General features: G+C 46.9%; 1 non-coding gene and 1 pseudogene across 1 annotated transcript; both read right to left on the reverse strand.

The window, feature by feature from the left end:
* Positions 1 to 19,805: 19,805 nt before the first annotated feature.
* On the reverse strand, positions 19,806 to 19,982 carry LOC120938467 (annotated as a pseudogene).
* A 2,394-nt stretch (positions 19,983 to 22,376) lies between these two features.
* On the reverse strand, positions 22,377 to 22,483 carry LOC120938379. The gene has a single exon (XR_005749005.1). It is a non-coding gene; the product is annotated as a U6 spliceosomal RNA (small nuclear RNA).
* Between the last annotated feature and the right edge of the window lie 3,849 nt (positions 22,484 to 26,332).

Raw genomic sequence — 26,332 nt, forward strand, 5'->3', positions numbered from 1 at the left:
TCATTTATAGAAGACCAAGCTTCCTGTGAATAGCTGAGAAGTGCTCAGCCCACCTCTATTGTATTCTGGGGTAGGAAGCTCACGTTCAACTGCCGGAATGCAGCGCTGTATACTCCTGTTAGTGCAGTAAATAGTTTGTTTGGGAAAGCTTACCCCCACATAAACTACTTTCTTCTTTTTTTAAATCGGGAAGAATGTTTATTGAACACTTTTTAACTGTTGAATGCTCTGGAATTGTATGTTTAAGTGCACAGTTTCCATAGACAACTTGGGAATCCACCCATAGTGCAGCTATAGAGTGATACATTCAATATTACTGATATTTTCAAGACATCTGCTTTAACAGGGAGTTAAAGTGGTAGTACACAAGGAAAAAATGCGCAAGACCTGAATACAAGAATTCCTTGATATTATAGAAATAAAAGTATGGTAATGATAAGAATAATAATGTACACAAGATTTGCACAGTATAGAAGAGTCCAAGCTCAGGGAGGTACAAGTTTTGGAGAAAAAGTCCAGGGATGGATGGAGAATCGTTGTTTTTGTAGGGGTCACAAATATAACCTCAGGGCTGCCATCATAGAGAAACAGAAACCATGTTCCAAGACTGTAACAAAAAAAGCAAGGGAAGAGGCGCTTCTAAGTGTAGATGTTTTAAACAATTTAATAAGTAGATAAGTACAGGCAACTCACATTTGGTAGAGTTCAAATAGGCATTTGTACATAAAATCCTTGGGAGAAATCATCAGGTCTGTCACTTGGTCCTTATTCTGCTGGGCGCTGTGCTGTGGGAAGGTGTCGAAACCGGCGGCGGTGGGGAAACTTTCAAGCCAGGCAGGAGGATGGAGAATTTTCCAGCAGTTCGGCGGCCTATAAGAACAATTAAGCGGCCGAACTGCTGGAAAATTCTCCATCCTCCTGCCTGGCTTGAAAGTTTCCCCACCGCCGCCGGTTTCGACACCTTCCCACAGCACAGCGCCCAGCAGAATAAGGACCAAGTGACAGACCTGATGATTTCTCCCAAGGATTTTATGTACAAATGCCTATTTGAACTCTACCAAATGTGAGTTGCCTGTACTTATCTACTTATTAAATTGTTTAAAACAACTACACTTAGAGGCGTCTCTTCCCTTGCTTTTTAAGTTAAAGTGGTAGTAAACACTGACTGTCAAAAAAAAATCTCCTGCAATGGCATAATGTGCTAGTATGCATTGCATACTAGCACATTATGAAATACTTGCCTTAGGACAAAGCCCTCCAGTGGCACTCTATCACCACTGACAGGGCTTCCATCTTCACGTGGTCTTTTTTTCTGGGTTCGCGGGCTCCGGCTGTATGAGTAGCTGGAGCCACCATGATGTCCTTCATGCAGAGCGCACTCACCAGTGACATCAATGACTGCCTCTATTGGGAATATCTTCTAAACATCGCAAGTTTAGGAGATATTCAATGTAGGTAAAAGTCCAAAAAAAAAAAAACTTTACTACCTCTAAGTAGAAATGCTGTTGTCTTGAATGCCAATGTGCAAATCAAATGCGGTCAGGTCAATTACAGAATCCTGTTAGTTATTAAATCTTGAGCACTAAGAGCTGGGGTATCAAGCCAGGGGGCCTATACTTTTTCAAATTTATCTGAGCAACCTCTATGCTGGTAAATATATTTTTCCAAACAGACTGGGCCGGATTCAGAAAGAGATACGACAGTGTATCTCCTGATACGCCGTCGTATCTCCTGATACGCCGTCGTATCTCTGAGTCCGGCCAGTCGTATCTATGCGACTGATTCAGAGAATCAGTTACGCATAGATATCCCTAAGATCTGCCAGGTGTAAGTGTCTTACAACGTCGGATCTTAGGCGGCAATTTAAGGCTGGCCGCTAGGTGGCGCTTCCGTATTTTTACGCGAGGAAAATGCAAATGAGTATTTACGCCGATTCAGAAACGAACGACCGCCTGGCGCTTTTTTTTTACGTCGTTTGCGTTCGGCTTTTTCCGGCGTATAGTTACCCCTGCTATATGAGGGGTAGCTAATGTTAAGTATGGGCGTCGTTCCCGCGCCGAGTTTTGAATTTTTTATGTCGTTTGCGTAAGTCGTTCGCGAATACGGCTGGACGTAATTTACGTTCACGTCAAAACCAATGACGTCCTTGCGACGTCATTTAGAGCAATGCACACTGGGATATTTTACGGACGGCGCATGCGCCGTTCCAAAAAAACGTAAAAAAAGCGGGGTCAAGACACATTTAAATAAAACACGCCCCCTACATCCCCATTTGAATTAAGCGGCCTTACGCCGCAACACATATGTTACGCCGCCGTAACTAAGGGCGCAAGTTCTTTCTGAATAAAGAACTTGCGCCCAAAGTTAGAGCGGCGTAACGTATCTCAGATACGTTACGCCGGGCGGACAGATACGCCAATGTATCTGAATGCAGCCCAGTGTGTCTCCAGTATACCCTATCCATTCATTGTGTGTGGGTGGATCTGTGGATTTTCAGTGGGTTAGGGGCAGTCTACAGGCTTGGAACAGAGCACTTGAAATTGTCTCCCCGGTAAATTTTTGTAGTTGTATTTAGTCTAAGGGGGATGATTTACTAAAGGCAAATAGACTGTGCATTTTGCAAAGTGCAATTGCTCCAGAGCTTAGTAAATGAGGTAAAGCTTCATTTGCAAAGAATGCCCAATTCCGTTCAAGGAAAATAAAGTAAAAAAAAACAGCATTTTTGCTTGCATGTGATTGAAAGACGGAAGTCATCAGAGCTCCTGCACATTGACTAAGCTCTGGAGCAACTTCTCTTGCAGTGTGCAACTGCACTTTCCAAAGTACACAGTCTGTTTGCCTTTAGTAAATCCACCCATTAGGCTCGCTTCACACCTGTTTGCTTTTGATCGTTTCTGCGGTGCTTTTTGCTGTGCGTTTCTGTGGCCAACAACTGTAGATTTTATTCTGCAGCCAGCTATGATTTTCTGAGGAAGACAGAAATCCAATGATGGCTTTCTTGTAACAATGGGAGCTTTCTGTACACTGTGTTCAGTTCTTCTGTAGTGTCATTTCCTTCTCATGGAATTGCCTCATTGCTTTTCCCAGCAGTTTTTCTTTTGTTATAATACTGATCATGTGAATTCAGTAGGCAGATCCTCCCACCAGCACTTAGAAGTGACGTAAGGAGAAGAGAGTGGAATTCATGTGTCAGGTTGGACGCTCAATCAAGTCTTTTTTTTTTTTTATTTTATTAAAACGTTTTTTTTTTTAATCCAGAGCACAGTGCTTAGTAAATGAGGTACTCTGGGCCAGATTCACAGAAGAGATACGACGGTGTATCTCCTGATACGCCGTCGTATCTCTGTGATCCGCCCGTCCTAACTATGCGACTGATTCATAGAATCAGTTACGCATAGCTAGCCATAAGATCCGACAGGTGTAATTGACTTACACCGTCGGATCTTAGGATGCAATTCTAGGCCGGCCGCTAGGTGGCGATTCCATTGCGGTCGGCGTAGAATATGCAAATGACTAGTTACGGCGATCTACGAAGATCCGCGCGTTCGTCGCAATCCCGTACGTCGTCGCTAGTCGTTTTTACCCGTCGCAAAGTTACACCTGCTTTAACATGGCTTATCTTTAGATCAGCCATGTTAAAGTATGGCCGTCGTTCCCGCGTCAAATTTTTTTTTTTTTGCGCAAGACGTCCGGGAATACGAAATGCCGTAACGCACGTCGCATTTAAAAAAAAACGCCGTAATTTTGCGCAATGCACGTCGGAAAAAAAACGGAGCATGCGCAGAACGTTCGGGGCGGGAACGCGCCTAATTTAAATGGTGCCCGCCCCATTTGAATTAGGCGGGCTTGTGCCGAGCGCATTTACGTTACACCGCTGCCAGTTTACAGGTAAGAGCTTTGTGAATCGGGCACTTACGCTGTAAACCTGCGGCGGTGTAACGTAAATGGGATACGTTACGCCACCGCAGAGTAACGTAATTGTCTCTGAATCTGGCCCTCTATTACTAAAGGCAAACAGACTGTGCACTTTGTAAGTGCAGTTACACTAATTTTCCCACAGCTTGGTGGTTTTGGTGAAGCTTCACTTAAAGAATACCCAATCAGAAGCAAGGAGAAAAAAAAAACAGATTCACCAAGTTTGGGGAAAATGAGTTCTACTTATTTGAAAAGTTCACATTCTATTTGCCTTTACTAAATCAACCACACTGTGTGGCCATAGTGTAGGGATTTCTAGGACTTCCAACCTAGACATCTTGGTCACTTTGGGACCCTTTACACTTTGCTAAACCCAGCATTTTGAGGTCTCCTGTTTGCACCCCTAAGCATGCCTTTGACTGTCTCAACAAGACATATTTCTGCTATTATTTTCTAATAGAGGTCACTAAATAAAAGATGCTCAGAACACCACGGATACTTCTCTGTTCTCTATTTTTATAGACCAGCAGCACAGTGTTGTATATCGTGGTTATGCTTCCACATCAATACCATACTGTTCTGTCATTTCTGCTTTTGAGCAGCACAGTTGAACCAATTTCTGATTAAAGTAAAAAATTGTGGTGGGTTCCTTGCTATGAATTTGAATAAACTGGCTAATGTCATTTTGGTTGTGTGTTTTTATTTTGTGTGTGTGTGTGTGTGTGTGTGTGTGTAATATAAAGGTCTTAAATGGTATGCCCAGCCAAAGCCCTTTTTCTTAGTTTTGGATAGTGTAGGGAAGGGTGGATACTAATACCTCTGACTTTTATTCACATATGTGTGCCTCACTTCCTGTTCAATGACATGTTATCAGCAGGACAGGAAGTGTGGGTAAATCTCTCTAATGAACTGGGGTTGCACCGATACTAGTATCGGTACCGATACCGAGCATTTGCACGAGAACTTGTAAATGCTCTGATGCTTGACCCGATACCGGGGTGGTCAGGGATGATCGGTACAGCAGTGGAGGGAGTTACAATCACAGATCTCCCTGTGTGGCTTTCAATAAAGCATCGGACAGCCGCTTATCCTCCTTTCTCCCCCGTGGCTTTGCCCTGATCATCCCTGACTGTCCCCTGTATCCTCCTCCGTTCCCCCTTCATGTCCTACTCTGTGTGATCCAGTCCTCCTCCCTGTGCTCCTTCCGGTTCCCCCCGTCTCCTCCTCCATGCGCTCCTCCCTTTCCCTCTTCCAGTTCCCCCGTGTCCTCCTCCGTGCGCTCCTCCCTGTCCTCCTCCAGTTCCCCTGTGTGCTCCTCCGTTCCCCCTTCATGTCCTACTCTGTGTGATCCAGTCCTCCTCCCTGTGCTCCTCTAGTTTCCCCCGTATCCTCTTCCCTGTGCTCCCCCCGTCTCCTCCTCCATGTGCTCCTCCCTTTCCCTCTTCTAGTTCCCCGTGTCCTCCTCCGTGCGCTCCTCCCTGTCCTCCTCCAGTTCCCCTGTGTGCTCCTCCGTTCCCCCTTCATGTCCTACTCTGTGTGATCCAGTCCTCCTCCCTGTGCTCCTCTAGTTTCCCCCGTATCCTCTTCCCTGTGCTCCCCCCGTCTCCTCCTCCATGTGCTCCTCCCTTTCCCTCTTCTAGTTCCCCGTGTCCTCCTCCGTGCGCTCCTCCCTGTCCTCCTCCAGTTCCCCTGTGTGGTCCTCGCTTTCTTCCTGCGGTTCCCCCCTGTGCTCTTCTGCCCTCTCCTGTGCCAGATATTTCAGGATGGAGAGCAGAGGAAGGATCTGGTATATATGTCATTTACCAGCTCCTTCCTTTTCAGAATTGACAGAGTCACTGACTTTGTCCATTCATAACTGAGCATCATAACATGTGTTTACGATACTTTAGTTTATGAATGGAGAGGAGCCCCTGGCTCCTCTCCATTCATCTTCATCTGAGGCTGCAGAGAAAGGGACTGGGGAATCTTTGTCCTCAGTCCCTTTACCTGTCTCTCACATCTCACCAAAGCCACCCCCAACAGATTAGGAAAAAAAAAAGGAAACCTTGTAATAAAAAAATATTTAAAAGTAAAATTGTAAAAAAATAAATAAAACATTTATAACTGACACCCCTCCTAAAAAAAAAAAAAAAAAAAAAAAGAAAGAAATCATTGTAAAAATATATAAATAAATAAAAAAAAAAAAAAAAAAAATATATATATATATATATATATATATATATATTTAAAAAAAATAGATTGTAAAAAGAAAAACACTACAGTCCACGCCCCAGCAGTGCCACTTATCAGTGCTGCATATTAGTGCGATTCAGACAGAAATTGGCTGCATGTTTACTCAGCCACTGCTCCCAATGTGTATTCATGCGGGTTGATGTCCCTGAACGCATGTGGATGGAGGACTCCTTCCTGTCGGCACATTGTGCCCCCATAGCTGTCAGAATACTGTTCCAACATGTCCCTTTGACAGATCAGCTTCTGTTGAGCAGGGGGGGCTCCCACACACTGATCATAATTCTGCCGGTCCCTGCTGAACTGGCTGAATTTAGATCATTGTATGGCTAACTTAAAATGTTTTTAAAGCCTTAGGCCGGGTTCACACATATGCGAATTGGATGTGAGTTTTTCTGCATCCAATTCACATGACAGTAGAATGTGACCGGCTCTCAATGGAGCCGATTCTCACACAGCTCAGGGGCGGCTGCGGTCCGCATTGAAGAAGGGTCCTGTGTGTCTTCTATTCTGATTCAGGTGCAAATTCAGGCAAAAATTATTCGGACCTAAATCGATGAACAGGAACGCATCGGACCCCATGCTGTGAGCCGCAGCATGCGTGGACAGAGCCTTAAGTTTTTTTTGCATTCTTTGAATTAAGGTAAAAAAACTTTTGTGCCAAGGTAGCCCCCAAGCCCCACCCCCTAAACTTACCTGAGCCCATTCTGGATCCATCACTGCGCATGAGAGCAGAAGCTCTCTCGGCTCTCCCTCCTCCCTGAGGAGATTGATAGCAGTGGGAGCCATTGGTTCCCGCTGCTGTCAATCAAATGCTGTGATGAGGGATAAGGGGAGCGGGGCTGAGCCGCCCTGTCTGTATCTATACACAGGGTGGCCTGGAATTAAGCCTGCACGAGTGCCCCCATAGAAATTGGCTTTCTATGAGGACACTCGGCTTAGAGAAGGAGGATCAGGGCTGCTCTGTACAATATCATTGCACACAGCAGGTATGTAAAATATGTTCATTATTTTAATAAATAAAAATTTCAAACTTCACAATCCCTTAAAGGGGTGGTTCCCCCTAAAACAAATTTCTAACAACAGATTCGTAAGACCCGTTACACTGCGGGTAGGCTGGCTTTTGTTTTTGTTTTTTCGTACATACCGAGATCTCGCCGTTTCGTCCCTTGGCGGTGGGCGTTCCTAGTTGATTGACGTTTCTCCGACGGGCGCATACTGCGCGTCACGACTTTCCGACAGAAGCCGAACGTCATTGCGCAGGCGCCGTATAGAATCGGCTCTATACGGCGCCTGCGCAGCGACGTTCGGCTTCTTTCGGAAAGTCGCGACGTCACGTATGTGCCCGTCGGAGGAACGTCAATCAACTAGGAACGCCCACTGACAAGGGACGAAACGGCGAGATCTCGGTATGTACTAAAAAACAAAAACAAAAGCCAGCCTACCCGCAGTGTAACGGGTCTTACGAATGTATTGTTAGAAATTTGTTTTAGGGGGAACCACCCCTTTAAAGTTGTCCTGCTAAGATGTGCTTTGCTATCTGTGTAACAGTGTTTTGTGTTATTTGCCCCCCCCCCCCCCCATCAACCCCACCACCAGTTCAGCAGCAACTTACACTTTACATCCATGAACATTAGACATGTGCAATTCGTTTCCCTTCGAATTCGTTTAATGAATTTCGACAAATTCGTTCATTCGGAAATGTCCCAATTAACGAAAACCCGTTTAACAAATTTTACAGAATATTTGGAAAATCCAAAAATCTGAAATAATAACTAACTAATAATAACTTAAAGTGGAGGTTCACCCTAAAAATACTTTTCTAGTATTACATTGGCCCGCCACATTACAATACAATTAGGCCTATTTTTTTTTTTTTTATGCTGTACATACCTCGGTACAGCTAATTCACCCGCGGCTTCCGGGTTGCGAATCCCGCGGGAGTGGGCGTTCCTAACTTGTTGGTGATTGACGTGATGACCAAAAACGAGCTCCCCCCGTCGCATAAGCTGCGTCACGATTGCCGAAAGAAGCTGAACGGCGAGTCGGCGCTATACTGTGCCTGCGCACCGCCGTTCGGCTCTTTTCGGCAATCGTGACGCAGCTTACGCGACGGGGGGGAGCTCGTTTTTGGTCATCACGTCAATCACCAACAAGTTAGGAGCGCCCACTCCCGCGGGATTCGCAACCCGGAAGCCACGGGTGAATTAGCTGTAATGGAATTTCCTTTCAAATTTAGCTGTTAGTGAATGTAACAAACGTATCCGAAGTTACGAATTATCCAAAATAACGAATGCCGTATCTAAACGAATAGAACGTAACTAATTAATAATAAAAACTTTTTATTATTATTATTAATTCATTCCATTTGTTTAGATGCAGCATTCGTTATTTCAGATAATTTGTAACTTTCGGATAAATTTGTATTCCTTACGTTCACTAACAGCTAAATTTGAAAGGAAATTCCAATACCTATAATTTAATAGTTCGTTATTAGTTAGATTTTCTTTCTTATGTTCGGATTTTCGAATTGCGATCATAACCAATGACCTGAAAAATGAATAAAACTAATTTTTTTTCAGCGGTGCACATGTCTAATGAGCATTAAACTTCTAGGCAACAGCCAACCAGGCACTAAAGTAATCTAACCCCCACCATGTCCACTATCACTGTGCAGCTTCACTCGCATGCACATAGAATACCGTATTTATCGGCGTATATCGCGCACTTTTTTGCCCTGAAAATCAGGGCAAAATCGTGGGTGCACGATATACGCCGATACCCGCTTTCCCGCGCCAAGTTTTTAATACTGCGCCCACATATACCGAGCGCAGTACACTCGGGTATAGTCGGCCAGTCTCGGCTTCTTCCCCGGTCACGTACAGGACGTCAGCGAGACAGTTGCCGAGCCTGCCCGAGTGTACTGCGCTCGGTATATGCTGGCGCAGTTTTCAAAACTCGGCGCGGGGGAGGACGCCGCAGAAGGACGCCGGACTCGCCGAAGAGGACACCGGACCCGCCGCAGAAGGACACCCGAACCAGCAGAAGGATGCCGGACCCGCCGAAGAGGACACCCGAAGCCGCAGAAGGACGCCGGACCCGACGAGGCCACCGATCGACGCCGCGCAAGACACCAAAACTGTAAGTACAAAAATAACTTTTTCCACAGGATTGGGGGTCACTTTAGGGGTGCGCGGTATACGCGGGAGCGCGTTATACCGCGATAAATACAGTAATCCAAATGTTCACTGTGATGGAAGCAACACTCACATGAGACAGAACAGGGGGGGTTGATTTACCGTATTTGCCCGCGTATAAGACGACAGCCTATTTTTCCAGGAAAAATGTTGGTTTTGGGATATACTCGCCGTATAAGACTACCCCCTTCCTACTAGTCTTTCTGGAAGCTGAGGGGTAGCCAGAACCGCTGACAGGCTTTTTTCAGCTCCCACTGTGCCATTACATTACATGCCTCCACTGTGCCATTACATCACATGCCTTCACTGTGCCATCACATGCCTCCACTGTGCCATCACATGCCTCCACTGTGCCACCACATGCCTCCACTGTGCCACCACATGCCTCCACTGTGCCACCACATGCCTCCACTGTGCCGGCCAAGACGATCTCCCTACGTTACTTTCTTTTCAGATTTTGGCTTCCAGGCTGCGGGTATCCATGATTCAAAAGCCGCGCCTCCTCCTCAGACTGTTCCGTGATAGGCGGAACACTAATTTTCCCAGCAGGGCCTCTGTTCAGTGTTCCGCCTATCACTGATGTCCTCTCGTCCGAGGATGAGAAGGCATCCGTGATTGGCGGATCACTGAACAGAGGCCCTGCTGGGAAAATGAGTGTTCCGCTAATCGCGGAACAGTCTGAGGAGGAGGCACGGCTTTTAAATCATGAATGCCCGCAGCCTGACGGAGACAGGTGCCAGCGTATAAGACGACCCCCCGACTTTGGATGCATTTTTTTGCATCCAAAAGGTCGTCTTATACGCCGGAAAATACGGTACTAAAACTGGAGAGTGCAAAATCTGGTAAAGTTGTGCATGGTAGCCAATCAGCTTCTAACTTCAGCGTTTTCAAGTAAGCTTTGACAAAAAACAAAAACTGGACGCTGATTGGTTTCTATGCAGAACTGTACCAGACTGCACTCTCCAGTTTTAGTAAATCAACCACAGTGTCTGCGATTCTGGCTTCCTACTCATCCACTGTCCTACGCCATCCCCTTCCTTCACATCTTTTTGTGTGCAGGTTTATGATGGGAGCTCATCTAATGTCTCAATCGCCAGTCCCATGAGTTTCTTTCGTTTTTGTCTCTTAGGCCCCTTTCACACTGGGGCGGTTTGCAGGCACTATTGCGCTAAAAATAGCGCCTGCAAACCAACCCTAAACAGCGGATGCTGTTTCTCCAGTGTGAAAGCCCGAGGGCTTTCACACTGGAGCAATACGCTAGCAGAACCGCTCCAAAAGTCCTGCTAGCAGCATCTTTGGAGCGGTGAGAGGAGCGGTGTGTTTACCGCTCATTCCCATTGAAAGCAATGGGAAACCGTGGCTATACCTCTGCAGAGGCGCATTGCGGGCGGTATTAACCCTTTTTCGGCCACTAGCACCTCCCACCCCAGTGTGAAAGGGGCCAAAGTAGCTATTGTGACAGACAGGCAGGCTGTCCACACACAATATCGATTCGAAAAAGTAGTACATGCACTACTTTTGGCGATTTCAGGTGCGACTTCAATAGACATATGTGCATGAAGCGTGCGATTTCAAAGCCATACTCAATGTGAAAGGGGGGGGCTGACAATCAATACAGGCTGTGCCAAAGCTGGCAAATTTTAGCAGTCAAACCATAGAGCCAACGTGACAAAAAAAGCCCGGAGATGCTGGGCAAGATCCAGCAGGTTCCCTGGTATGCTCATGATGCCAGTCTTGTCACTTTGCATTATGCAGCATGTTTTTAGCTCTATGAAAATCCTATTACCTATAACATGTTCTATAGGATGCCAGCTGGGAGGGAAGTGTATTGATTGAACAGTGCAGATTGTGGTCATGGCCCCGGAGAACATCAATTACCCCCCTCAGCTGCCACACACCATAAATCCAGATGAATAATGCATTTTCCATTATTGAAGTTTGCTCACATAAAGTCCACAGATTTAGTGAATCATTAAACAAAGTTCTTTAGGAAAAGCTTGTTATGAGCAGAACTCCACTTGTATGCTATATTATGAAAGTATAGCTGAACTGAATCAGTCAAGAAATTGTAATTGCGGTAGTTTCTTTTTTTTTACCCTAGACAACGATTTTTATTTTTGTGCCATTAAAGTGATATTAAACCTTCAGTTTTTAAGAACTTTCTGCAGCTGATTTAATGACTTCCAGGGCGGGACTGGGACAGAAATTTGGCCCTGGACTTCATCCAGACCGGCCCACTTTCATTTTAAGTGTCCCCCTTGCATCAGAGTCCCCCTTACATCAGTGTCCCCCCATCAGAGCCCCCCTTGCATCAGAGAGTTCCCCTTGCACCAGAGAGTCCCCCTTGCATCAGAGCCCCCTTGTATCAGAGTATCCCCCATCAGAGTTTTTCTTGCATCAGAGTGTCCCCCATCAGAGTCCCCCTTGCATCAGAGTGTCCCCCCCTTGCATTAGTGTTCCCCTTCAGTGTCCCCCCTTGCATCAGAGAGTCCCCCTTACATCAGAGGGCCCCCCTTCCATCAGAGTGTCCCCCCTTGCACCAGAGAGCCCCCTTTGCATTAGAGTGTCCCCCCGTACATCAAAGTGTCCCCCCTTACATCAGACTGTTCCCCCTTGCATCAGAGTGTCCCCCTTGCATCAGTGTCCCCCTTGTACCAGAGAGCCCCCTTACATCAGAGTGCCTCCCCTTACATCAGAGTGTTCCCCCTTGCATCAGAGTGCCCCCCTTGCATCAGTGTCCCCCTTGTACCAGAGAGCCCCCTTTGCATTAGAGTGTCCCCCCTTACATCAGACTGTTCCCCCTTGCATCAGAGTGTCCCCCTTGCATCTGAGTGTCCCCCCTTGCATCAGTGTCCTCCCTTGTACCAGAGAGCCCCCTTTGCATTAGAGTGTCCCCCCTTACATCAGAGTGTTCCCCCTGGCATCAGAGGGTCCCCTCTTGCATCAGTGTCCCCCCTTGTACCAGAGAGCCCCCTTTGCATTAGAATGTCCCCCCTTACATCAGAGTGTTCCCCCTTGCATCAGAGTGCCCCCCTTGCATCAGTGTCCCCCCTTGTACCAGAGAGCCCCCTTTGCATTAGAGTGTCCCCCCTTACATCAGAGCGTTCCACCTTGCATCAGTGTCCCCTCTTGCATCAGAGTGCCCCCCCTTGCATCAGAGTGTCCCCCCTTGCATCAGTGTCCCCCCTTATACCAGAGAGCCCCCTTTGCATTAGTGTGTTCCCCCTTACATCAGAGTGTTCCCCCTAGCATCAGTGTCCCCCTTATACCAGAGAGCCCCCTGTGCATTAGAGTGTCCCCCCTTACATCAGAGTGTCCCCCCTTGCATCAGTGTCCCCCCTTATACCAGAGAGCCCCCTTTGCATTAGAGTGTCCCCCCTTACATTAGAGTGTTCCCCCTTGCATCAGAGTGTCCCCCGCTTGCATCAGTGTCCCCCCTTGTACCAGAGAGCCCCCTTTGCATTAGAGTGTCCCCCCTTACATCAGAGTGTTCCCCCTTGCATCAGTGTCCCCCCTTGTACCAGAGAGCCCCCTTTGCATTAGAGCAGTGGTTCTCAACCTGGGGGTCGAATGATGATTTGCCAGGGGACACCAATTCCTGGGCTGTTCCTGAATCCTGCACCACTCTCCCAGCCTTTTTGTGGCCGCCCAGCAGGGCTGTTCCCAGAGCCCGCGGCTTCCCACTCAACCTCTTAGCAGCTGCCCATTCAGTTCAAGGCATGGGTGGGGGGCAGAGACTAGAGGTCAGCTGACTAAGGCCCCTTTCACATTGAGGAGTTTTTCAGGCGGTACAGCGCTAAAAATAGCGCTGCTATACCGCCTGAAAAACTCCTGCCAAGCAACCTCAATGTGAAAGCCCTAGGGCTTTCACACTGAGGCGATGCGCTGGCAGGAGAAAAAAAAATCTCCTGTCAGCAGCATCTTTGGAGCGGCGTGTATACCGCTCCTTCCCATTGAAAACAATGGGAAACCGCGGCAATACCGCCTGCAATGCACCTCTATAGAGGAGCATTGCGGGCGGTATTAACCCTTTCACGGCCGCTAGCGGGGGATAATACCGCACTGCTAGCGGCCGCAACTCGCGGCAAATCCGACGGTATATCGCCGCTATTTTTAGCGGCGCTATACCGCCAGCGCGGCTCCCGCCCCAATGTGAAAGGGGCCTTATGAAGAATGTGAATCGGGAGGGGCTGGAGGAGACTACGGCCCGGATTCACGTAGCACTTCCGCCAACGTATCTCGAGACGCTTACGCCGACAAATATACGCTATGCCGGCGCAACGTTGGGAGCATTTTCGTTGTGGATTTCATACTTGCCCCCCTGCGTTGCGCCGGTGTAGCGTAAAGAAGATACACTACGGCGGCATAAAGATGCGCCGAGGTATGTGAATCCGGCCTACCATCTCCTGATTTCGGCATAGGTGTCACTGCTGCGAGACACCACAAAGTCAGAGACACAGTGAGTAACACTACCTGTGATTATAGTTGCCATTAAGTCCCCACTGCAGTTCTCAGATCAGCAGATAACCTTGATTAATACATGGAAGGGAGAGGAAAAGAGGGGAAGGAACCCACCTAGAGAGAGGGATGGGGAAAAAAACAAGAAATTAGGATAGAGAGAGATAAAAGGGGAAGGAAGGAGAACAAAGAGAAAGAGTGGTACATCCTAAAATGTACCATAAGGGTTTTTAATACTGTATGAGTGGAAGGGGCTCAGATCGCTAAATGTCCGTGGGCTTGGGGCGCAAGTTGCTTGTCTTGTCTTGGGTAGTGACAACCCACGCTACAAAAATAATTTTACTGTTAGGGGTCCCCACAACTTGGGAAATTTTATTAAGGGGTCACGGCACTAAAAAGGTTGAGAACTACTGCATTAGAGTGTCTCCCCTTACATCAGAGTGCCCCCCTTGCATCAGTGTCCCCCCTTGTACCAGAGAGCCCCCTTTGCATTAGAGTGTCCCCCCCCTTACATCAGCGTGTCCCCCATTGCATCAGAGAGCCCCCTTGCATCAGAGTGTCCCCCATTGCATTAGAGTGTCCCTCATCAGAGTTTTCCCCTTGCATCAGAGTGTCCCCCATTTCAAAGTGTCCCCCCCTTGAATCAGAGTGCCCCACTCTCCTCCTCCTCCCACATGTACTCATTCACAGCTCTGCAGAAAGGCAGCATTGTTTCTCTCTCCAGTCATGTGATAAGTGACAAGTGATAAGGGGGGAGAGGAAGGAAAGTCTGCCGGCTGTCTATCTCCCCCTATAGGGCGGGAGGGAGCAGAAAGGCTAATACTCACTCCAGCAAGTGATGGCTGCTGCTTCTCTTGACAAGAGTGAAATCGCGATTACTCACTGTCAGAGGGGAGCGGCTCGAGGACTGCACCTGACCAGCCCACTGAGCCATCGGCCCACCGGGAAACTCCCGGTAGTCCCAATGGCCAGTCCGTGCCTGATGACTTCCAAAGTATGCAGCTTCTTTTTCTTTTAATGTTAATGCCTATGTTCCAGTTTAAACTGGTGCCATGACCACTGCTCCAGGTTTCCTGTTGTAGGGTGGCCTATGGAGTCATCCTTGCATACAAGCACTAGACATGTCCCTACACTGTATACATCAGTAGAAACACACAGCCCCATAGCTTAGGATGGCAAAGCACTCTTCTGCTTCTCCCTAACACAGTAGTCTTCAAACTGCAGGACCGGGGGTCCAGATGCGGCCCTACTTGCTTTTATCCAGCTCTTGGGGCAGTATTTTATTCACTGATACCAACAATGGGGCACTATTCCAAAATGAAGGGGGCACATTTCCCCCCCTGACACCAATGAAGGGGCATATTTCTTCCCACTGACACCTATGAAGGGGGCACATATCCTCCCACTGACACCAATGAAGGGGCATGTTTCTTCCCACTGATGCCTATGAAGGGGAAACATTTCCTCCCACTGACACCAATGAAGGGGGCACATTTCCTCCCACTGACACCAATGAAGGGGCATATTTCTTCCCACTGACACCTATGAAGGGGGCACATTTCATCCCACTGACACCAATGAAGGCGGAACATTTCCTCCTACTGACACCAAAGAAGGGGCACATTTCCTCCCACTGACATCAATGAAGGGGCACATTTCCTCCCACTGACACCAATTAAGGGGGCACATTTCCTCCCACTGACACCAATGAAGGGGGCACATTTCCTCCCACTGACACCAATGAAGGGGGCACATTTCCTCCCACTGACACCAATGAAGGGGAAACATTTCTTCCCACTGACACCAATGAAGGGGCACATTTCCTCCCACTGACACCAATGAAGGGGGCACATTTCCTCCCACTGACACCAATGAATGGGAAACATTTCCTCCCACTGACACCAATGAAGGGGAAACATTTCCTTCCACTGACACCAATGAAGGGGAAACATTTCCTCCCACTGACACCAATGAAGGGGGCACATTTCCTCCCACTGACACCAATGAAGGGGAAACATTTCCTCCCACTGACACCTATGAAGGGGGAACATTTCCTCCCACTGACACCAATGAAGGGGCACATTTCCTCCCACTGACACCAATGAAGGGGGCACATTTCCTCCCACTGACACCAATGAAGGGGAAACATTTCTTCCCACTGACACCAATGAAGGGGCACATTTCCTCCCACTGACACCAATGAAGGGGGCACATTTCCTCCCACTGACACCAATGAATGGGAAACATTTCCTCCCACTGACACCAATGAAGGGGAAACATTTCCTTCCACTGACACCAATGAAGGGGAAACATTTCCTCCCACTGACACCAATGAAGGGGGCACATTTCCTCCCACTGACACCAATGAAGGGGAAACATTTCCTCCCACTGACACCTATGAAGGGGGAACATTTCCTCCCACTGACACCAATGAAGGGGCACATTTCCTCCCACTGACACCAATGAAGGGGAAACATTTCCTCCCACTGACACCAATGAAGGGGGCACATTTCCCCCCACTGACACCAATGAAGGGGCATATTTCTTCCCACTGACACCTATGACGGGGGCACATTTCCTCCCACTGACACAATGAATGGGGGCACATTTCCTCCCACTGACACCAATGAAGGGGCATATTTCCTCCCACTGACACCAATGAAGGGGGCACATTTCCCCCCACTGACACCAATGAAGGGGGCACATTTCCTCCCACTGACACCAATGAAGGGGCACATTTCCTCCCACTGACACCAATGAAGGGGAAACATTTCCTCCCACTGACACCAATGAAGGGGGCACATTTCCCCCCTACTGACACCAATGAAGGGGCACATTTCTTCCCACTGACACCTATGAAGGGGACACATTTCCTCCCACTGACATCAATGAAGGGGGCACATTTCCTCCCACTGACACCAATGAAGGGGGCACATTTCCTCCCACTGACACCAATGAAGGGGAAACATTTCCTCCCACTGACACCAATGAAGGGGGCACATTTTCTCCCACTGACACCAATGAAGAGGCATATTTCTTCCCACTGACACCTATGAAGGGGGCACATTTCCTCCCACTGACACCAATGAAGGGGGCACATTTCCTCCCACTAACACCAATGAAGGGGGGCACATTTCCTCCCACTGACACCTATGAAGAGGGCACATTTCCTCCCACTGACACCAATGAAGGGGAAACATTTCCTCCCACTGACACCAATGAAGGGGGCACATTTCCTCCCACTGACACCAATGAAGGGGCACATTTCTTCCCACTGACACCTATGAAGGGGGCACATTTCCTCCCACTGACACCAATGAAGGGGGCACATTTTCCCCCACTGACACCAATGAAGGTGCATGTTTCTTCCCACTGACACCTATGAAGGGGGCACATTTCCTCCCACTGATACCAATGAAGGGGGCACATTTCCTCCCACTGACACCAATGGAGGGGCATATTTCTTCCCACTGACACCTATGAAGGGGGCACATTTCCTCCCACTGATACCAATGAAGGGGGCACATTTGGAAAAAAAATAGTTTTATGAATTAAAAAATAACAAAACAGTAAAGTTAGACCAATTTTGTAAAATATGAAAGATGATGTTACGCTGAGTAAACAGATACCAAACATGTCATGCTTTAAAATTGTGCACACTCATAGAATGGCGCCAAACTTTGTTACTTAAAAATCTCCATAGGCAACGCTTTAAACTTTTTACAGGTTACCAGTTTAGAGTTACAGAGAAGGTCTAGTGCTAGAATTGTTGCACACGCTTTAACGCACGCGGCGACACCTCACATGTGTGGTTTGAATGACGTTTACATACGTGGGCGGGACTTACTTGTGCGTTTGCTTCTGGTCGCGAGCTACCAGGGACAGGGGCGTTTTAATTTTTTTCATTATTATTTATTTTTTATTTTACTTATTTATTTATTTTTTACACTTTATTTTACTTCTTTTTTTTTTTCGATCGCTTTTATTCCTATTACAAGGAATGTAAACATCCCTTGTAATAGGAATAGTGTGTGACAGGTCCTCTTTAAGGAGAGATGCGGGGTCAATAAGACCCCGCATCTCTCCTCCAGGCTGGAAAGAATAAGATTGTGAAAAAAAATTCATAGATCTCATTCTTACTAGCCGCAATTGCGGTTTGTTTATTTACGGGTACCCGGGCATGACATCATCACATCGTGCCCGGGCCTCTGACGGTCATAGAGATGACTGGTGACCATCTTGTCACCAGTCATCTCTATGCCTCCCATCTGGCGCACAGCGATCATCTCTCCGGGCCCCCAATGGCACGGGAGAGCCCGGAGAAGCACCGGATGGCAGTGGGAGGGGGGGATGTCCCCTCCCACCGCCTATAAGAACGATCAAGCAGCGGAACCGCCGATTTGAACGTTCTTATAGTGCGCAGGATCGCCGCCGGAACAAAATGATATCTGAATGATGCCTCTAGGTGCAGGCATCATTCAGATATCACCGCACAAAGTACAGGACGTCATATGACGTCTACCCAGGATAAGAGATTATGGACGTGCGGTATTGAAGTGGTTAAAAAAAAAATTGAATAAAAAATGATTTGACATTCTTTTTTTTTACATCTTAAAAAAAGTCGCACTAAATGCCTCAATCTGTCTACTTTCCAGAAAGGGGTAATATGGGGGGGGAAATTTGTTCTTTCCTTCATTTAAAAAAAAGAATGGCACTACCACATGCAACGCACTGTGTGGATACATTCGAAGAGCCATTGGATCCCCGTAGCGATAGGATCTGCCATCAATGCCTAGCGACTACTTTCTCATGGTAACCAAAGACCTGCGGACATTCCCTAGGGATCATCAAACAGCAGGAGCTGTGGACAATCATTCCTAGAGATCATCAATCAACATTTTTTTTTGTTTGTGAACACACCCAAAAAACTCCACCCGATGCAGAAAAAATGTGCACACACATAAAGAGTGCAGACGGGTGCAACGTCAAGTGGTCCTCCTGTGAAGAAGGGACCCAAAACCCTGATCCCCCGGGGCGTTAGGCTCCAGACGGGGACTGAGGTACTGTGGTCCGAGCAACCGAAGCCGACACGGACCCAACTTCCTTGGAGGGACTGCCGAAACAGAACCCTCCCAATACTAGGTGGGGCTCCCCCGAAGGGAGACCCCATGAGAGCAGGCAGACTAAGCCAGAAGGCCATGTCCACCCACTCCCAAGACGTTCAGGGCTGGCCCGAGGACCCTACTAATCACACAGTGAGATAAAAACGTGCACAAACAAAAAAGACAAAAAGTGACTAACATAGGCAATAAATAAAATAAAGTGGGGGAAAGGGATAGTGGAGAGGAGAGTGAAGAAGTGGTCATACAATGACCAGACCCTCCGGCCAGGAATAAAAAATTCCTCCGGTCCTAGCCAAAAGGCCCGGCCAAGGAGGCAGGTGCTAAAAAAAGCATGTAGCTGGTGCAGTAACCGTGGTATCTTTAAATCAAAGTGACCCTCACTCACAGTGATTCTCAGATACCCCTGGACTGCCACTCCAGGGGCACATGCACCATAGGCTTTTCCTTCCAAATCTAACCCCCCGACCGGCCAGTGCAGCCCTCCATCCCTGCCAGCTAGAGAGCCTTCCAAGGTTTTCTTGGGGAGAACTGCCGCTCCAGTTAGCAGCCTCCACCAATACTAGCCCTTTCAGACCCCCCGTCAACCCAGCGGATTTGCATGGCCTTACCCCGTCTACTCTCAGGGCAGTACCAGCTCCTCCTACCGGATCGCCGACAGAGATAGCACTTACACCAGCCAGCCAGGAGGCCAGACTAGAACTCGGCAAAAAGACCAAACCAAGTGCAGCCACCCATCCTCACCAGGAGCACCCTTCCAGATGGCTCAGACTCGACCATGGGCCGGCCCCCAGTATCTGTCGGGCAGCACGGCATAGTCACTGCTGAAACCATCCTTCCAGGTACAATGATGTCTTTGGATTGCATCCACCCTCCCTATATAGGAGGTGCTTCAGCGCTCCGCTGACAACTGATAAGAACAGATACCATACTCGATCTTAGCCAAAAGGCCGAGAAGCGGCAGGGAAGACACCACGATCAGCACGGCCAGAGTGCAATGGCCGAGCCTCGCCCTGGGAGAACCACCTTCGTGATCATGGTGTCTCCCCTGCCAGGTAAGTATTTTTTATTTTTTTCGGTGTCATTGCAGGCGATATCTACTAAACTATTACCAGCTTTACTTCCCCCTCCCATCATCATCTTTTTTATTATTATTTATTACTTAGAAAATATAAAAATTCAAGGAATGTAAGTGCTTTCCTGAAATATGCAAATTTCCAAAAAATAAGCAACGGGATTGGTTAAGACAGACTCCTCATCCCACATGTTAATATTATACATATGCAGCTGTGTCTTTAGGGTGTGAGCAGAGAGTCATTGTGGGGCACAAGCAGCTTTGATCCCACACCTCATCTAACCTCTCTGTGGCCGCCCGGGGAACATAAACACAGAGGGGGCGGAGCTAGATGAGAAGTGGGGGGGCGCGACTGCGAGGGGGGAGGAGCAAGAGCAAGCACCTGCTGCTGACAACTTGAAGCCGGCCCGGATAGCAGAAAACGTGAGTGCAACCCCCGCTCCTGTAACCTGGATAGGAGGAGCAGTGGGGGCGGCTGCATATAAAACATCGATCCCTTTAAACGGGCATGTTGGCATTCATGGTTCCCTCAGTGTAAATTTGCGTGCCTGCTATCCCATTTAAAGGGATCGACGTACAGCTGCGACAGTTCGCGGGATCGTGCCCACCTGCTGCAGTATAATGACAGTGGCTGGTCGGCAAGTGGTTAAAATTGTCCTGCTACTGTCACTTGCAGTCTCTTAAAGAGGAAGGGAACCCTGATGGGTTTTACTTCCTCTTTGTTCCCCTGCAAAGTAAAAGCATACTAGCCCATTATGTGGCACTTACCTGCAAACGAAGCCTGTGCTGTCCTCGCTGGTGGCCGTATCCATCTTCGCCCCCTCTTCCTTCCGGGGGCCGCAAACTCTGGCTCTGTGACTGGCCAGAGCCGCCTGATGTCACTCCTGCACTTGTGCACAAGAGCAGTCAATCACGGCACTTGGGATGGCGGTTTCTTTACAGCACATGCACCGATGACATCATCGGTGCAGTGTACAGCAAATATCTCCTTAACGGCGCACGTTTAGGAGATCTTTTTACTACCTATAGGTAAGCCTTATTCTAGGCTTACCAAAGGTAAAAGTCACAATCAGAGTTTTACAACCACTTTAATTCTTGTAGTTTAATTCCTGCCTGTATTCTTTTTTTTCCTCTAGTATATTTCAGCCAATTTTCCCTTATTAAAAATGTCAGTCTCCCTAATTCTTGACCAGAGCTTGACAGAAATTGATTGGCCAGTGACAGAACAATTTTGCATCACCAGAAAAAGGACAGCCACAGCTGACCAATTTCTATCTGCCAGTCAAAGTGATTATGAAAAAGTGTGTGTCCTGATAATTACCGGTTAAAGTAGCAGAGTGGCGAATAGCAAAAAAATGCCCTAGTCCTGAAGGGGGTAAAATCTTCTGGAGGTCAAATGGTTAATGTACGACAATAAAACACAGCCAATGCATTTCATCCGTTAGATGATCAATTTTCAGAAGGGCAGCAAGGTGCTACAAATGTAAACAAGCCCTAGGTCCATTATCCAAAAAAAGAAAACAAATGCAGTCACTACATCTGAGAATTACTAAACTGCATTATATTACATTTTCAGTTTTAAATCTATATACACTTTAATAGCTGGATTCAGATACAGTTACGCCAGCGTATCAGTAGATACGCCGTCGTAAATTTAAGCGTATTCTGGAAACCAGATACGCTTAAATTAGGCTTTGATACGTTTGGCGTAAGTCTCCTACGCCGTCGTATCTTAGGGTGCCTATTTACGCTGGCCGCTAGGTGGCGCTTCCGTTGAGTTCGGCGTAGAATATGCAAATGACTAGATACGCCGATTCACGAACGTACGTGCGCCCGTCGCAATTAGTTACGCCGTTTACGTTAGAGATACGCCGGCGTAAAGATAAAGCTGCTCCCTAGGTGGCGCAGCCCATGCGAGGTATGGACGTCGGAACAGGCCTATCTTTTTACGTCGTTTGCGTAAGTCGTACGCGAATAGGGCTGTGTGTAAGTTACGTCACGTCGTAGGCAGTGTTCGACATATCTTAGGCATTCTATCCGACGCGTGCGCACTGGGATTCTTTCACGAACTGCGCATGCGCCGTTCGTAAAAACGTCAATCACGTCGGGTCACCAGTCATTTACATAAAATACGCCCCCCTGATCCACATTTGAATTAGGCGCGCTTACACCGGCCCATTTGCGATACGCCGCCGTAACTTAGGAGGCAAGTGCTTTGTGAATACAGCACTTGCCTCTCTGACTTACGGCGGCGTAGCGTATATGCGATACGCTACGCCGCCTCAAAAGTAAGCCGCCCTACCTGAATCCAGCTATAAGACTGGACAACAGGCTGGCAAATAAGTGCAATAATGACTGGTCCTTTTTTTTTTTTTTTTTTTTTTTTTTATGGAACTCTTCACGAATTTGCGTGTCATCCTTGCGCAGGGGCCATGCTAATCTTCTCTGTATCGTTCCAATTTTAGTATATGTGCTGCCGAAGCGAGCACTGACTGGTCCTCTAAAAATGTATTTAAGAAAAGAAATGCGGCGATCATGATTTAATCAAAGATGCAGTAACGGAAATATACAATATCTGTATGGTAGGACATATTAGTGTCCAGATTTGCAGCATACAGCAGTATACGCTGAATTTATTGCTCAATATAATGCTCGCTGCGCTTTCTCGTCTGTTGCTAGGAAACTGGTGAAGAATAAAACCTTGAAAACCAGGCTTACCTGTGTCTCCTCTACACAGCGGCTTTTCAGGAATTCGCACCCTCTACAATGCTTCTTATAGATGGGGGGTGCCGCATGCAATATACATTCTGCTCTGACCTAAAGGGCTTATGTATGAAAAGTATGCTAACAAGGACGTTTCTCATTGTCTGTAGCAGCCAATGAGCTTCCATGTGTCATCCCAACAGTACAGCGTAGGACATTTTAATTACATTGCAGCTTTCATTAAAATAATATCTGGTAATGCCGGCATTAAGATCCATTTGCTGTCGATGACAGTGCTTTGCGCATCTGTCTCCTGGTTGCTCTCCTGCAGCCGTACGTAAAAAAGGATGAAAAAAAATATCCAGGTATGTAGAGTTTATGATGTACAGTATAGTGCTTTAGTAAGATATAATTCATCCCGTTAGGGCTTACATCTAATTTCATTAAAATAATAATAAAAAAATCTATACACGTATGTACTCTTAAAGGTCTAAAAATAACAAACATATCGTACTTACCTGCTCTGTGTAATGGTTTGGCACAAAACAGTGCTGATCCTCCTTTTCTTGGGTCCCCCGCCAGAGCTCTAGGCTCCTCCTCTGCGCTGAGTGCCCTTATAGCAAGCTGCTGTCCATCAGGCACACAGACCAGGCTCCCTCCTCAATGGCTGTGGTTGACAGCAGTGGGAGCCAATGGCTACGGCTGCTGTGTCTCAGCCAATGAGGAGACAGAGAGCTGTCAGAGCAGCGGCTCTCGTGCACATTGCTGGATTGAGATTGGGCTTAGGAAAGCCTTTAGAACCACTTTAACTAAAAAAAAAAAAAAACACTCCTTTGTATTACTCTCTGCCCTTTTAACTTGCTTCAGTGATCTGACTTCTTGTTAGAAGGGGGCTAAATCTGTTCTCCATGGTCCCATTGTGTATAGGAACATAGCCACCCTCTCTTGCTTAAACCCGAGATAGACTATGATCTATGGACTAGGGCAGTTGTATCCAAACTGTGACCCCTGGGTCAGATGTGGGCCTTTGTCTTGTCCTTGGGGCAATATTTGTCACACTGATAGTAGTCACCTTTCACTGACAACTACAATGGGTCAATGTTCCTTCCACTGACACCAGCAGCAGGTCATAATTTTTCCCACTGATAAAAGCAATGGAACACCTGTTCCTTTTACTGGCACCAACGAAGGGGCACTATTCCTCCTACTGATACCAACTATGGAGCACTATTCTTTCCACTAATACCAGTGAAGGGACGCTATTCCTCCCACTGATACTACCTATGGAGCACTATTCCTTCCACTAATATCAGTGAAGGGACACTATTCCTCCCACTGATACCAACTATGAAGCACTATTCCTTCTATTCATACCAGTGAAGGGTCACTATTCCTCCCACTGATACCAACTATGGAACACTATTCCTTCCACTAATACCAGTGAAGGGACACTATTCCTCCCACTGATACCAACTATGGAGCACTATTCCTTCCACTAATACCAGTGAAGGGACACTATTCCTCCCACTGATACCAACTATGAAGCACTATTCCTTCTACTCATACCAGTGAAGGGACACTATTCCTCCCACTGATACCAACTATGGAGCACTATTCCTTCCACTAATATCAGTGAAGGGACACTATTCCTCCCACTGATACAAACTATGAAGCACTATTCCTTCTACTTCGACCAGTGAAGGGACACTATTCCTCCCACTGTTACCAACTATGGAGCACTATTCCTTCCACTAATACCAGTGAAGGGACACTATTCCTCCCACTGATACCAACTATGGAGCACTATTCCTTCCACTAATATCAGTGAAGGGACACTATTCCTCCCACTGATACAAACTATGAAGCACTATTCCTTCTACTTCGACCAGTGAAGGGACACTATTCCTCCCACTGTTACCAACTATGGAGCACTATTCCTTCCACTAATACCAGTGAAGGGACACTATTCCTCCCACTGATACCAACTATGGAGCACTATTCCTTCCACTAATACCAGTGAAGGGTCACTATTCCTCCCACTGATACCAACTATGGAACACTATTCCTTCTACTCATACCAGTGAAGGGTCACTATTCCTCCCACTGATACCAACTATGGAACACTATTCCTTCTACTCATACCAGTGAAGGGTCACTATTCCTCCCACTGATACCAACTATGGAGCACTATTCCTTCTACTCATACCAGTGAAGGGACACTATTCCTCCCACTGATACCAACTATGAACCACTAGTCTTTCTACTCATACCAGTGAAGGGACACTATTCCTCCCACTGATACCTACTATAGTAGGTATAGTATAATAACTTATAGTTCTTTTTCACCCGGCTTCCGTATTCTCACTCCCGCGGGGAATAGGCGTTCCTATGAAGAGGCATAGATGATTGACGTGCGGATAAGGCGTGTCACGCGTTCCGAAAATAGCCGGACTGGGACTCAGCTCTATACAGCGCTATACGGCTGCGCAGGCGCCGTATGTAGCCGAGTCCCAGTTTGGCTATTTTCGAAACGCGTGACGCGCCTTATCCACACGTCAATAATCTACGCCTCTTCATAGGAACGCCTACTTCCGGCGCGAGTGAGAACCCGGAAGCCGGGTAAAAAAGAACTATAAAACGATATGTACAGCGAAAAAAAAATATCGGAAGTATGCTGGATGTAATGGTATATAATTATTTTAGGGTGAACCTCCGCTTTAAATATATTATATTATTTCAATTAACTTAATTTCTCAATTACTTGTCATCAAATATCTGCCATGAAGCTATGATTATGACATTCCATGTTACATAATCTTATCCTACAATCCGCTAGGTTATCTATTTTCATTTACATTTATAAGAGTTACTTTCCTGAATGATTACACCTTTTTCTATTATACTGTTGTACATGTTCTGTTAATGGAATATCCATTTCTATTATATTATTGTACATGCTCTGTTAATGTAATTTCGTTGAAAATTATAAAATTCAATAAAATATTTATAAACAGAAAATGCATCCATGGGAGTTTACCCCCAGTTTAATTTAGGAGTTGGGTTAAGTTTTATGCTGGCCATACACATAACCATTTTCAGCAGTTTCAACTACTTCCAATTCATCGGATCAAGGCAACCTGTCACCCAAATTTTTCAATGTGTAGTTTCAAAAGAATTGTTTGTTAGAAAGTTACCATGAACCATGGAGACAGTTTTGTGATGGAAAGCTGTCTGAGATGCAGGCAGTAAGCGTGTTGGCCTGCATTCCGTGCCTCCTAGAAGCTCTCTGCGGTCTTTGGGGAGACGAGACTTCATGTATTATGGAGAAGACTTGCACGCATGTTTTATACAAGAGGTCATGCTTTCAATCCGAGCAGAAGCAATTCCAGCTTTCAAAACAAAGGACAATGATCTAAGGGCCGCTTCACCTCTACTACCTGTACTCTACTATAATATTTATTCTACTTTTGTCTCGTGTAGCAGCACTGGGAGGAAACATGAATTTTATTGTCATTGGGTTTTATTAGGTTTCCTACACACTGAAGATTTTTATTTTTAATCCTCTGTGGATACATGCAATCCTATACATCTACAATCTTAGACATCTTCATAGTTTAAAGATAAGAGAGCACATT

Source organism: Rana temporaria, chromosome 4 (assembly GCF_905171775.1).
Source record: "Rana temporaria chromosome 4, aRanTem1.1, whole genome shotgun sequence".
In the NCBI taxonomy this organism is placed as follows: Eukaryota; Metazoa; Chordata; class Amphibia; order Anura; family Ranidae; genus Rana; species Rana temporaria.